At 40.7% G+C, this 12,800-nt stretch overlaps 4 non-coding genes across 4 annotated transcripts; 2 read left to right on the top strand and 2 right to left on the bottom strand.

Annotated features, from left to right (window-relative positions):
• Nucleotides 1–361: 361 nt before the first annotated feature.
• LOC117728361 lies at nt 362–525 on the bottom strand. The gene has a single exon (XR_004609131.1). It is a non-coding gene; the product is annotated as a U1 spliceosomal RNA (small nuclear RNA).
• A 986-nt stretch (nt 526–1,511) lies between these two features.
• LOC117728372 lies at nt 1,512–1,702 on the bottom strand. The gene has a single exon (XR_004609141.1). It is a non-coding gene; the product is annotated as a U2 spliceosomal RNA (small nuclear RNA).
• A 3,520-nt stretch (nt 1,703–5,222) lies between these two features.
• LOC117728371 lies at nt 5,223–5,413 on the top strand. Its single transcript, XR_004609140.1, has one exon. It is a non-coding gene; the product is annotated as a U2 spliceosomal RNA (small nuclear RNA).
• Nucleotides 5,414–6,512: 1,099 nt separating this feature from the next.
• On the top strand, nt 6,513–6,676 carry LOC117728360. The gene has a single exon (XR_004609130.1). It is a non-coding gene; the product is annotated as a U1 spliceosomal RNA (small nuclear RNA).
• The last annotated feature ends 6,124 nt before the right edge of the window (nt 6,677–12,800 follow it).

Raw genomic sequence — 12,800 nt, 5'->3', positions numbered from 1 at the left:
CAAAACTATGTTTGGGGTTAATTTCTTAAGAAGTGCTCAACTACCAAGAGTCTGCATGTATGGGCAAGACTAGCAACCAGTCCCAGGGTTCCCGAGCCACAGAGGGGACCAAGCAGCAAATCAGTCTTAGACCAGTAGTCCAGTGCTGGTTAACGTTGAACTGTTTATTTAGTCTGTGGTTCACGTCGGTGCTGAACGATGAGGAGGGGACCATGATGGTCTGTTAAAAACTAATTAATAACTTTATCACAGGAATACATTCCGCTTTGTGAAAAAAAGAGGAGAGTGTGGAATACTGCTTTCCTCCAATAACATCTATTGCACTTGGATGTGGATATTAAATTATTGTTTCACACTTTATCAGGGGAGAGCGCGAACGCAGTCCCCCACTACCACAAATTATGCAGTCGAGATTCCCACATTTGAGGAATTCGCAGAGGTCAGCTCAGCCGGAGTGCAATGGCCAAGCCTCGCCCTGGGTGAACCACCTTCTTGATCATGGTGTCTCCCCTGCCAGGTAAGTATGAGTTGTACACATCCGAGGCCGGGGACTCTTTCACAGACATACCATGTTGACTGATGGTGCTGAACATATAGATATTACCAGAAAATACTGACTATAACAGGTCTGATCACCTACAGGAATGTAATATGGAGGAAAGTTATGTGTAATAAGGTTAACAAAGATAATTTACACTTTACTTGAAAAATATTGGTTACATTTCCCATCATGCATTGCTGTATTTCCATATCAAAAGCCAACCTAAAATCACCCCCTGTATCTATTTATCTCCAACTAAATAGTAACAGCTCAACAGAAAGTTCAGATGAGATCAATCTAAATCAAACTGCTGTTAAAAGTAGTTTGATCCACATTTTAAATTCAGAGGGAAGAATACAATCACGTGTTCCTGCTTCTCTCACATTACAACTGCTTCCTGTTTCTTAGTTTACTTCTGGTTCGCTACTGCCATCTACTGGTCTGGAGTATGAACAACGCTGGTTGTTTAGCAAATATAAAGAATACAGTTCAACAGACTGAACATGATTACCTTCATGAAGGAAGGATTTATTGCAGGTCTGTTGTATTAGACTGCTTTAGGTTTAGAGAGGACGACTTGATGAATTGACAACTGGTTGAATATATACTGTATGTTTATGTGTATAGCTAACAGCTAAATAATAATGATGATACATTCTAGATTACTTAACTAAAGTGCATGCCATACTATGAGCAATACTATGGAGGAAAAGAGCAGTACTATGAAGCCTATCAATAGATTGAATGAATATGAGTAAAGAAAATATGTTTTACATTTTTCCACAAATGTGGAGAGAACTGTGAACTCAGTAATTTATTAAACCTTTGTCTCACTCACCGGTTCAACGCTACATCAACGTACATAACATACTAGTTATATAATGTGAACATTACATTGTAACTCTGTACAACGATCCATTATAACTGAGGGAGCTCGTAGTAGTTTATAGATATATTTTTAAACACATTTAGGGGGTGCACCGTTCCTGGAGGTACTGCAATACCAGGTCGATGCGTGGAGTGGACGGAGCAAGCCCCTATTCCATCTCCCTATTCCAAAAATCAATTTAATATATGGTCCCCGGGTAGGGGACGTATCAGATATTAAACTGATAAGAACAGATACTACACTTGATCTTAGCCAAAAGGCCGAGAAGCGATAACGTGACACAGCCGCAGATGAGGAAGGCATTCTCCGTATAGTCAATCTCGCTGATGGGTCGGGAAACTAACGACTACTTTTTGGGTCGCCATATGAAACATGAACACTGTACAATAGTCATAATTCACCACTGGAGCTGTTTTGTTTGCGATATTTACATTAAACGTGTTTTCCCAGATTCGTCTTCTTGTTTATTTCCGGACACGTGGTACGCTGTCGTCCAATAGGAAGTAGAAACACGATACATGTAAATCCCGACAAGACAAATTGGGATTTACGCGATGTTTATAAAAGTATATATTTCTTAAATATCTTGCAACGAACTCATGAGGTTGATCAAAGTAATGTAATTAGGCTTCAAAACTCCCTGAATGACAACACATGGTAGTGGAGAGCAGCGCAAACCGCACATTTCCGTCTTCAGCCTCTCACAGTAACAGAAGAAACCGCAGCAATGCAGTCGTTCACTAGTTATTTGAGTTCCCGAAGACGTAACTCATCCAAAGCATAATATAAACATTCAGGAGGCCACAATGAAGAAGATGCGGCTCAAATGTGTGCTGTTTGCTTCCTAGTGCGGTCTTCATACCTTTCTGACCTCCTGCACCAACACACTCCCACCCGCAACGTCAGATCTGCCGACACCAACCTCCTCATCTCCCCCTTCTCTGTCCAAGCGTCGTCCTCCATTGCTGCCCCCTCCCCCAGGAACTCTCTCCCCAGGAACTCAGACACTCTCCGTCACTCGCCACTTTCAAAACGGCACTTAGAACTCATTTATTTAAATCTGCTTTTAATCTGTGATGTTTGTTAACTCTCTTTGTTGTTGTGTTTCTTACTGTGTCATCTCTCTTGTTTATAGTTTAAACTTACATATGCAAAAAACAGCTTTAAGCTGGAATAGTTTATAAAGCTTTCAAAGCTGAACATGTGTTTTTGCAAGATATAACAATGTTGCCACCTCCTTGTTGTCCCTAATTTTTAATGTCTGGTTATACAGTGATAAGATGGGTTGTATAGTTGTTTGTGAGGCTTGTGACCAGGTAGTGATACAGTATGATACGTGTGAAAAAATCTCTTTCTGATGAATCTGAAGCAGTTGAGATTTGATATAACTTTTTTGCTGATATTACGCACTTGGATCATCCTCGACTCTTAGATGTGAGACGAGGATGAGGATGAGGATGATTCCAAAGTACTTCACATTGTCATCCTCAGTGATTACCTTATTGTTCCAAAGTACTTCACATTGTCATCCTCAGTGATTACCTTATTGTTTATTTTTACCATGAATCTTGCATTTTCATGTCGTTTACATATGTTTTTTCTTTTTACATTCAACGTTAAGTGAGAGGATTCAAGCCATTGCGATACGGAATGTAAGGAGTCATTAAGCTGCTCAGCGGCATTGCTAGATGTTTTGGCTGATGTATAAATACCTGTATCATCGGCATACATTTAACAGCCAACCCCCGGAAAACAATCAGGTAGGTTGTTGATGTACATGCTAAATAGCAATGGACCTAGAACCGACCACTGAGGTATCCCCATGCTATTGGCACGGATGGTGGACTTTTCCCCATTGACTCTCACACATTGTCCTCTTCCCTTATTAGTTAGTTATCAGTAATGTGCAACAAGGCCACCTGTATCTAGGAACAGGCAACTTTGGGTCAATACAAATGCTGCTATTGGTTAAATTAACATGCGCTGCATTCCAATGTGACCGTTTTTGTAAGGATTATGCATCCATTTAAAAGTAATTTCTCCAAGGCAATTTGTTAACATACGATAAATATGAAGCGTACAAAATAAATATTGATCTAATTCAACAGTTATTTTTAGAGCTGTTTTCGAAGCTGTTTTGTAACATTACTGCAACATAGCCAAATAAAGGGTGTGGTGAAGATCAAAGATATTGGAAAGAATAAAAACTGTTTCTGTACCTTTTTGAGGACTGTTTGGCTTAAAGAAAGAACAATGTTTTTTAAAGTTAATCTTTAAGTAAAATGGCAAGTTGTGACAAGGCAGAAATAACTCCTGTTAAAGATGAAGCGTCTGCGCTCATCCCGAGCAGGAAACGTTGCACATTTAACACGGAGGATGAACACTGAACAATCTAATGAAGACTATCTCTGTGAAGTTAAAGGCAGCTCAAAACGGTTCTACTTGACCGCAGTTTTTTGTCATCAACCCCTGATGCTACCGCCTGCTCTCGTCTACTTTCCAGGCGAGGCGCTGTTCATCTCGACGAGCCTGTTCATAAAGCAGCGTGTGGGAGTCGTCTTGGTCACGTGACACGCTCTGGTCCAGGGACAATATAAATCATCAAGAAATATGATCTCATTTACAGCCACGTTACAAACACAGTTGTAGCCCAAAAATAGACGCAGACAATGTTTCATGAAGAATGTGTTTTCTACGGTCCGGTGATGAACTACACAACAAGAACTAGCTGACTGCAGGATTCAACCCACAACACAGTTTATGATGTTAACTATGAACTACACAAGAACATTGTTCTCTTCTTCACTGACTGACTGTCCATCATATTAACAAGAGAACAGCTGTGACCGTGAGTTCATATTCATTAGGATATGAATATTGTTATACAACATTGTGGACACATATTTACCTCTTGTAAGATCGGCAGACGTTTGGCTAGTTTTTGGTCAGAAACACTCCCTTGATGGGACTCGATGGGGTGAATGGGTGAAGGCTGCCCAATGAAGGTGGTTTCAAGTAGGATTGTGATGGGCTGGGATTCTGCATTCTGTTTGACACAAAAAAGCAGAACGAGAGAGAGCACTGTGTTAAAGCAGTATCATTAAATAAACACATGTTCTCATTCTGACCTCATTAATCAAGATAGCTTGGATATTGGTGAACAGTGTGTTCTAGACAAACAAATGACTATTAATCTAGATTTAAGTGTGATAGATCTGCAGGGTGTTTGGTTGTTTAAACCTTGCTATTAATGAAAAAAGCCTAGTCTGCTGCCACAGTCATTCACATATCAACTTCATAATGTTTATGCCACTTTTCTGATATGTCCAATCTGACCCTAAACTTAAAAAGTTCCAGATCATATCATTTGTAGACCTAAGCTCCAGCTTGTACCCAAAGGCACAGCAGTATCATTGCAAATACGATTAGTCTGACCCGTAGGAAGATACTTGTTTGTAGACGGTACAACGCTGACCTCAAGTGGCAGAGGAAACAACTGCATGCCTTAAAGTGAGGAGCAAGTCGAGAGCAAGTCAGAAAACATCTAACCAGCATGCATTGCGTGGCGACCGCTGGTGATCGATTGTGCGCAGGACCGGCTCCTCGAACCAGCTTAATATCTCGCTTCTTATATAAGTCGTTCTTTTGTGCTCTTGCGTTGTATTTATTTACCGATGAAACGTTTAATAAACTTGACCAGTTTTACCGAGTGTCACTCAAATGCATCATGTGACCCATCAGCGAGATTGACTGTGCGGAGAATGCCTTCCTCATCTGCGGCTGTGTCTCGTTATCGCTTCTCGGCCTTTTGGCTAAGATCAAGTGTAGTATCTGTTCTTATCAGTTTAATATCTGATACGTCCCCTACCCGGGGACCATATATTAAATTGATTTTTGGAATAGGGAGATGGAATAGGGGCTTGCTCCGTCCACTCCACGCATCGACCTGGTATTGCAGTACCTCCAGGAACGGTGCACCCCCTAAATGTGTTTAAAAATATATCTATAAACTACCACGAGCTCCCTCAGTTATAATGGATCGTTGTACAGAGTTACAATGTAAACATGATATAACTAGTATGTTATGTACGTTGATGTTAAAAGCATTGAACTGGTGAGTGAGACAAAGGTTTTGTTTAATTAATTACTGAGTTCAAAGTTCTCTCCACATTTGAGGAAAATGTAAAAGCTTAATTATTTACTCACATTGACTCAATCTGTTGTTAGACTTCATAGAACAACTCATTTCACTAAAGTGAAGATTCTAGCAGTATTCTTTTGTGTGGTCTCACACAACCACTATATTAATATATATGCACTTTATTTAATCTGATGAGTGAGTGAGACAAAGAAATTACTGAGTTCACAGTTCTCTCCACATTTGTGGAAAAATGTAAAACATAATTTCTTTACTCATATTCATTCAATCTATTGATAGGCTCCATAGTACTGCTCTTTTCCTCCATAGTATTGCTCATAGTATGGGATGCACTTTAGTTAAGTAATCTAGAATGTATCATCATTATTATTTATCTGTTAGCTATACACATAAACATACAGTATATATTCAACCAGTTGTCAATTCATCAAGTCGTCCTCTCTAAACCTAAAGCAGTCTAATACAACAGACCTGCAATAAATCCTTCCTTCATGAAGGTAATCATGTTCAGTCTGTTGAACTGTATTCTTTATATTTGCTAAACAACCAGCGTTATTCATATTCCAGACGAGTAGATGTCAGTAGCAGATCAAACTACTTTTAACAGCAGTTTGGTCTCATCTGAACTTGCTGTTGAGCTTTTAATATTTAGTTGGAGATAAATAGATACAGGGGGTGACTTTACGTTGGCTTTTGATATGGAAATACAGCATTGCATGATGGGAAATGTAACCACTATTTTTCAAGTAAAGTGTAAATTATCTTTGTCAACCTTATTACACATAACTTTCCTCCATATTACATTCCTGTAGGTGATCAGACCTGTTATAGTCAGTATTTTCTGGTAATATCTATATGTTCAGCACCATCAGTCAACATGGTATGTCTGTGAAAGAGTCCCCGGCCTCGGATGTGTACAACTCATACTTACCTGGCAGGGGAGACACCATGATCAAGAAGGTGGTTCACCCAGGGCGAGGCTTGGCCATTGCACTCCGGCTGAGCTGACCTCTGCGAATTCCTCAAATGTGGGAATCTCGACTGCATAATTTGTGGTAGTGGGGGACTGCGTTCGCGCTCTCCCCTGATAAAGTGTGAAACAATAAATGAATAACCTTTACTCTGAAGCTTAAGTTTTGCTTTAGGAGTTATGATAACAAAACAGTGCTGGTCCCTCCACACAGCCCATACTGGGAGCTTTACCTACTCCATCAGTTCCTCCAACTCTGCCCACAACCTCTGCAGCGCATGATCTGAGCCCGCCATCCTGGGAGAGATCCACGCAGTACAAGTGCAAAGGTGTGGAACAGCCCTCAGTAGTGGGTGAATAATTTCCCAGTTTGTTCATGCTGTGGCCAACCGACCCAGGGACATAAAAAGTACAAAAGAAAGGCTTTCTGCCCTGTAAAGTTGATGTCACTTCACTTTGGTTGTGGACAAGCTGGAGCGATAATTATTTAGATAGTCATGAAGAAATTCAACCTGCCAAAGACAATGATGGTACACTTTTACACGGCCATCATTGAGTCCATCCTCTGCTCCTCCATCACTGTCTGGCACGCTGCAGCCACTGCCAAGGACAAGGCCAGACTGCAGCGCACCATTCGCTCTGCAGAGAGGGTGATTGGCTGCAAACTGCCGTCCCTCCTGGACCTGTTCGCCTCAAGTTCCCTGAAGCGGGCAAGAAAGATTGCAGACGACCCCTCTCACCCTGGACACGAGCTGTTGGAGTCCCTTCCATCTGGCAGGAGGCTGCGGTCCACCAAGTCCAAGACGCACGCAACTCAAACAGCTTCTTCCCGTCAGCAGTCAGGCTCATTAACGAAGCCCGGACCCCCCACTGACTGACTCTTTCATCCCCGGGTCTATTTAACACCCCTGGACTATTTATTTACTACCCCTGGACTCTTTCATCCCTTGGACTATTTCCCACCGGTCACTCCTCTGCACATACCAGCACACTTAAATAATACACATGTCACTTTAACGTAAACTGTAACATTACATACACTTTACAATTGCACTTTTTCATACATTTAACATTTTACTCTGTCTTCTGCACTTTGTTGATTGTTTATTTATTTATTGTCTACTGTTGTTGCTTGTTGTTGTTTGTTATGTTTAACGTCCTATGTTGCACCACCCACCATGCTAAGTTCCTTGTAGGTGTAAGCCTACTTGGCTAATAAAAGGTTCTGATTCTGATTCTGATGCACACATTTAGATTGCCATGCACACACACTTGTGCATATTGTAAATATTTTAGATTCATTCACATACTCTATTGTAAATAGTTTAGTTACGCACAAACGTGCATATTGTAAATAATTTACATTGTCATGCAATCTAAATTAAAAGTGTTTTTCTGATTGTTCTCCATTTCATGCCCTTTATTCAATAAAGTGATATGTGTTACAGTAACATCGAGTTGAGGATGGTCAGATAATGAATATTGATTAGGGGTGTATGTGTTGTATTATCAAGAATAGGGACATGGATGTATAGAGCACCAGATTACGCATTTAGGAGCATATGCTTATATTACAATATCATCAGATAATTTTGCAAAAAAAACATTAAACAGCCTCAGCCTTATTTAAATCTGCTTTTAATCTGTGATGTTTGTTAACTCTCTTTGTTGTTGTGTTTCTTACTGTGTCATCTCTCTTGTTTATAGTTTAAACGTACATATACATTTAAAAAACAGCTTTAAACTGGAATCTCAGACTTTTAAGTGGATCTCAGACTTCCTGTCTGACAGGAAGCAGCACGTGAGGCTGGGAAAGCACATCTCATCCACTCGGACCATCAGCACCGGATCCCCCCAAGGCTGCGTTCTTTCCCCTCTACTCTTCTCCCTGTATACCAACAGCTGCACCTCCAGTCACCAGTCCGTCAAGTTCGCGGATGACACCACCCTCATTGGTCTCATCTCGACCACTTAAATTAATTAAATCAAAAGTAACCAGAAGAGGAGTCATACTAAATAACCTCATACAGGTTAGCATCACTACTGCAACAGTGCAACAAAACAGGATAATTAAATGTGGACTCCTAAATATTAGATTTCTGTCATCTAAAGCTGTATTAGTAAATGATTTAATATCAGACATTCACATTGATTTATTGTGTCTTACTGAAACCTGGCTGAGCAATGAAGAATATGTCAACCTAAATGAATCAACTCCTCCAAGTCATATTAATACTCACATTCCTCGAGGCACCGGGATCTTGCATGTGGCATTGACATTGAGCATTTGGAGGTCTTCCCACAGAATCCTCTTCTGTCAGACCATTACCTCATAACTTTTGAGTTTATACTCCCGGAGTATACACCATTAGTCAAAAGTTTCTACACCAGATGTCTAACTGACAGTGCTGTAGCTGAATTTAAAGAAGCGATTCCTTCTGCATTTGATTCAACACCACGTCTCAATGTGACGGAGGACTCCTGTGCTAACTTTAGTCCTCCCAGATTGATCATATTGTCGATAGTGCTACAGGCTCACTGAGAATGACACTAGACTCGATAGCCCCACTGAAGAAAAAGACAGTGAGGCAAAGGAGGTTTGCTCCCTGGTATAACCCTCAGACCCGCAAACTAAAGCAAACTTCACGAAAGCTCGAAAGTATATGGCGTTCCACCATTCTGGAAGAATCACGCTTAGTTTGGAGAGACAGCCTTAAAACATATAAAAAAGGCTCTCCGTAATGCCAGAGCAGCCTATTACTCATCAGTAATAGAGAAAAATAAGAACAACCCCAGGTTTCTCTTTAGCACTGTAGCCAGGCTGACAGAGAGTCACAGCTCTGTGGAGCCGTGTATTCCTATAGACCTCAGTAGTAATGACTTCATGAACTTCTTCAATGAAAAGATTTGAACTATTAGAGGCAAGATTGATGATCTCTTGCCCTCAACTACTGCCGATCTGTCATCAAGAGGAGTGGCCTTGGAAACTGCTGTATGCCCTGGTGTATATTTGGATGGCTTTTCTCCCATTAACCTAGACCAATTGTCCTCAACGGTTTCTGCTTCTAATAATGTAATTAAACCTCTCCTGAAAAAGCCCACTCTTAATCCAGAGGTGTTGGCTAACTACAGACCAATCTCTAACCTTCCCTTCCTCTCTAAGATCCTTGAGAAAGTAGTCGCAAATCAGCTGTGCGACTTCCTAGATCAGAATAGTTTATTTGAGGAGTTTCAGTCTGGATTTAGAAAACACCACAGCACAGAGACAGCACTGGTGAAAATTACAAATGACCTCCTAATTGCATCAGATAAAGGACTCATCTCCGTACTGGTATTATTAGACCTTAGTGCTGCGTTCGACACCATTGATCATGACATCCCATTGTGAAAGGTTATTTTTGGGGAGTTTTTCCTGATCCGATGTGAGGTCCTGGGACGGGGATGTCGTATGTGTACAGATTGTAAAGCCCTCTGAGGCAAATTTGTAATTTGTGATTTTTGGCTGTACAAAATCAACTGAATTGAATTGAATTGAAAGACAAACAATAGAAGCAACAGCAAAAAAGAAAAAAGAAAAAGAAGATGACTTTTTCACTAGTATCACGGCCTAAATGCCGATTTAAATTAATGTGTTTTTAAGTGCAGTTTTGAAAGTGGCGAATGACAGAGATATCATGAATACGGCCAGCATGTCAAACTAAAGATCTGATTGGTTGAAGACTATGACAATCAACGATAACGTCCCCATGTACTTTAATCTGCAAAGGCTACCTTGAGGGCCTCGGGCCTCTCTTCTTACATAGAGGTGACATCTGATTGGATGAAAGCTCTCCTTTAAACAAGCTGAACTGGAAGACAAAATAAGCTAATAGGGAAAAATAATTATAATACATGTATTCTATTCTGTTTTAAATCAAGCCTTTATTTTACTTGAAAAAAGGGAAGATAATGTGTTTATTATTAGAGTATGTATTATTTATAATTTATCCAGTTCAATTGGAAATTTGTAATAAGAAATATTGTTTCGATATTATTCAATTGAACTTTCTTTATTTAATTTGACAGTCATTGGTTTACGACATACAGACGTTAATACAACTGTTGGCTACTTCAATACATATGGCACAAAGTCATCGAGCGAAAATGTGACATTATTGTGATGTCGCGGACCTTTGCATGAGGACATCTCTAACTGGACCTCGCTGAATTTTGCCCTACACCCTCTCTCTACTGCTGCGCGTGTGAGAGAGCCCGGCAGGAGTCCTGGGCTCTGACACGCCGGTCCCCAGGTGTCAGAGCCCGGCGGCCCAGCGTGTCAGAGCCCGGCGGCCTGGCGGCCAGTTGGGCAGTGTTGTTCTGCCAGGCTTGTTTGATAGGGAACCCCCTACACCCTCTCTCTACCGCTGCGAGTCCCGGGCTCTGCCACGCCAGGAGTCTGCCACGCCGGTCCCCAGAACCGGGCTCTGGGGCCCCAGAGGAGCTGGGAACTCCCGCCGGACTTGGGCACGTGTGCAGGCAGCGAGGAGAGGGGGTAGGGGCGAGGCAACCGCCTCTCCAACGAGCCTGGTGGAAGTCACTTCTATTTATAACTCTGGATCTGTGCTCCGTGATGTCACAGTGACGTCATCTGTTCTGACGTGTGGGGAGGGGCGAATTTTCAGATTCAAATAACTGTTTCTATGGAAACATTGACACATATAACACCTATCAGATGGTTATGTTCACCAAGCCTGTGGAACATTTGGTGAGATATATATGTATATATATTTTATATATATATTTTAAATATATATATACATACATACATTCATATACATATATGAAAAACATATTTTTATTGTAATATTATATATATACATATACACATGAAATGTGTCCTTAATTATTAAGGAGCAATGGGCTGCTGTGATTGTAAAAATACGTTACAGTGAAGAACCGGAGTAAAATCAATTTCTGGCATTTAACCGTTGTTGTTGACAGTAGAGAAAGGAAATGAACTACTTAAACTTGAAAGGCTGGAACAAGATGTCAACATGCAAAACAGACTTTTGTTTTCTTACATATAGTTGGCTTGACTTTATTTGATATGGACATCACAGTGGCATTAGAACAATAACTAGATGCACTGTGTTCGCTTGGAGCGAAACGCTAATGTAACACACCTGTCCACAGGAGGCTTTTCTTTTTTTAAAGACAAAATAAGAAAATACATACACAAAGTACAAGTGTGTTTACATGGGTGTGAGAACAATGGTGTTTCTCTTTTAACCATGATGTAATACCTCTATTAAAAACATTTGTGTTCCATTTTCAAATCTGTTGGTAGACAGTTTCATGCTTTTGCTGCTTGAACAGAGAAAACTGATTGTCCAAACGAGGTCTTGCGCATAGCAATACGACAGTTCCCGTTTCCTGAGGCTTGTGTGTTCACTCTGCTGGTGTCTTGTAACACATTCATTAAGCAGGGAGGGTCATGACCATGTAGGCATTTAAAAAACAGCTTTAAGCTGGAATAGCTTATAAAGCTTTCAAAGCTGAACATGTTTTTGCAAGATATGACAATGGTGCCACCTCATACACAGTGATATGATGGGTTGTATAGTTGTTTGTGAGGCTTGTAGATACAGTATGATACGTGTGAAAATATCATGGCAGGCATGTAAAGCAGTTGAGATTTGATTTAACTTTTTTGCTGATATTACGCACTTGTTTATTGTAGAAATACTGTAAGGTCACAACAGGAGTTCTCAAATCAAAATTCAGATATCTTCCTACTTAATATTCATGTACTTGCAGTTGGACCTGTGATTGGTTGTTTACAGTCAGTTCCTGCGATCTGATTGGGAGTCCATAGTCGAACTGACCAATCAAAACGCTTAACTGTCTACAGTCACTGTGGACTTCACTGTGGACTTTGCACTACTGGTAGCGTTGTTCATTCTCCAGACCAGTAGATGGCAGTAGCGCACCAGAAGTAAACAAAGAAAACGGAAGCAGTTGTAATGTGAGAGAAGCAGAGAACACTGATTTAATTCCCACCACCACAAAGGATCCACATTTACCTTTTAGGAGGTAAGAGTTCTCTTCATCTTCATCTGAGGAGCTTCAATCAGGGTTGAGCAGTTCAGTGACCCACATCACAAGAGTGCAGATGAAGAGGTTCAGGAAGTTTATCAAGGAGAAGGAGCAAGTGAGTGTTGATAAATCATTTGTTATGAAACATGAGCAGAATAGCATCTTA

The sequence above is a fragment of the Cyclopterus lumpus genome, chromosome 25, assembly GCF_009769545.1.
Source record: "Cyclopterus lumpus isolate fCycLum1 chromosome 25, fCycLum1.pri, whole genome shotgun sequence".
Taxonomy (NCBI): domain Eukaryota; kingdom Metazoa; phylum Chordata; class Actinopteri; order Perciformes; family Cyclopteridae; genus Cyclopterus; species Cyclopterus lumpus.
The sequence above is the reverse complement of the archived record's forward strand: the minus strand, read 5'-3'. Positions and strand labels throughout refer to the sequence as shown.